Consider the following 2,500-nt stretch of genomic DNA (forward strand, 5'->3'; position numbering starts at 1 on the left):
ATGAAATGAAATTTGTCCCTGAGCAAGACTCTTAACCCCTAATTGCTCACAGGTTCTCATTGGAAGCAAGACCGCAAGGACTTTCATGAACAACCTGTTAAAAGGAATTATCCTTATATGTCATTCAGGACTATAGACGTTTAATGCACAGAGGTAATATCTCCACGCCCAGTGACAGATTTATGGTGACAGGTTTAAAGGGGTGGGGGGTAACCTCATCTGATAATGAGTTGTTAGGGACAGGTAAACAGGGTGTAGCATAACATGGAACCAGCTTAATGCACACAAACACACACACACACGCACACACGCACACACGCACACACACACACACACACACACACACACACACACACACACACACACACACACACACACACACACACACACACACACACACACACAGACAGACAGACAGACAGAGAGACACACGTGTGTGTGTGTGTGTGTGTGTGTGTGTGTGTGTGTGTGTGTGTGTGTGTGTGTGTGTGTGTGTGTGTGTGTGTGTGTGTGTGTGTGTGTGTGTGTGTGTGTGTCTGGGTGTGTGTTCTGCTGACATGCAGTACTACACCGTTAGTACCAGGTGGGAAATTCCACATGGGAGGATTCCCTGTAGCAGGGATCCCAGTTTTATTCTATAACTTTCCACTCAGCCTCGTTCCGAGTAAAAAAACAACAACAGTTTGAGATTGGAAGATAAGGTTGGATATTGTGGTCAGAATGACTCCTGCTGCCTGGTCCTCCCTCCCACCGGGGGACAGTATTTTGAAATGGCTGATGTCATTGTTGGGAGTGACTTCCTGCCAAAGGGGATAATTGAAAAAAAGGGAGAGAAAAAAGGAGGGCCCGCCTTAATTTGCTCTGCCGCTCATCAAAATATTATTCAAAAAGCCCATAGAACCGTAAAATCCTCAACATCCCCGTTGTTTAAAAAAACAAGCATGCAGTCAGTCTACGGGGTGTAGCCGTGACTTCGCTCGGCGTGCGCTAGCGCCAGGCCAGCCCACGTTTCATTTACGATGAGGGGAGGGAAAATGACGTGGACGGACGTGTGTTCCGTCAGTGATTCTCAACCTGTGGTCCGGGGCCCACTGGTGGGCCATGAGGATATAGCAATTGGTCCCTCAACTAATTCAGTTTGCCTTGAGAGGGTAAAAACTGTGCCACCGCATATACAAAAAACAAGAAAGATGGGTATTATACACACCTAAATCCAGTTAATCGAATTATACACAGTAAAATCCTGAGTCTTAATTTAATTGGGAGTGTGAACACCCTCAGAATTGAATTAAGAATTTGAACTGAAATCCGATTTTAACTGAAACTTGTATCTCTGCAGATTTCTTCTTTTTTTTCTGAATGCTGTACTGACAGCAGGCCATCTGCATTTTGTGGCTCAACTTCAGTCTCTCTCTCGCACACTGGTATCACATTATGGAGAAGATCTGATCTGGTCAGATGTTATGATCCGGTACAGACTAGACCTTATAAGTTAGGTTAGATCAGGTCAGACTCACACACACACACACACACACACACACACACACACACACACACACACACACACACACACACACACACACACACACACACACACACACACACACACACACACACACACACAAAAACAGTACCAAGGTGTGATTACAATCACAACAAACTCACACACATGCGCACATGCACGCACACCCACAGGGGATGGCACAGGCTCCTGGGATGGATTAATGTGGTGTGGTCAGGCGTCGGGAGACAGCGTGAGGTTAGATTGGCAAACACAAACATCTCCCTAATGACTCCCAGCTGCACGGCTCTCTGTTTATCTTACAGAGACTCCAACCACTTACTATATCATTCCTCCTCGACCCTTCTCTCTATCTATCTGTCTGTCTCCCTTTCAGCACCTCATTGTTTAGCTATCTACCATCCTCTAAACAGCTCATTTCTGCATGTTGTTGAATTGACTGCTGAAAAGAAATGATGTTACCAATCCCAAATAGCATCTATCATATTCCCTTAAGTCAGCGTGTGTGTGTGCATGCATGCACGCGTGCACGTACGTGTGGTTGTGCATTTGTGCGCGCATATACAGTACATTTCAGTTCCTCAACCAAGTATGTTTTATGAACCAACGCTAGAAACATTGAAGGTATTCATAAAAATAGCTTTAAATCTAAATTCCCACACTCACTCACTCCCTCCCTCCCTCCCACACTACCCGCTTTTTCTCTCTCTCTCTCCCCCCTTCTCGCTCACACACCCATAAACCACCGAAGTCCTGACGTCACTCGTTCATCCCCAGGTTCGTAAAGTAATTTCGCTATGGAGAATAACATTGGGTCATCATAGAATCGTCTCATATAAGAATTGTGGTCCAAAAATAAACAAACTGTCTTGGCATAATTGTCAGGGAGGAGGTTCTGTATCGTTTATGATAGTCAGTCACTTATATTTGATACAGTCTGTTTCTGGCAAAAATGTAACTAATTCGGCGGAAGTAACA

At 45.0% G+C, this 2,500-nt stretch overlaps 1 protein-coding gene across 2 annotated transcripts in view; it reads right to left on the reverse strand.

The window, feature by feature from the left end:
• LOC311055235 (Na(+)/H(+) exchange regulatory cofactor NHE-RF2) overlaps positions 1–2,500 on the reverse strand; it is a 56,893-nt gene that overhangs the window by 17,364 nt on the left and 37,029 nt on the right. The window lies entirely within an intron of this gene.

The sequence above is a fragment of the Gymnoscopelus microlampas genome (genome assembly GCF_963454915.1).
Source record: "Gymnoscopelus microlampas genome assembly, chromosome: 11".
Lineage (NCBI taxonomy): Eukaryota > Metazoa > Chordata > Actinopteri > Myctophiformes > Myctophidae > Gymnoscopelus > Gymnoscopelus microlampas.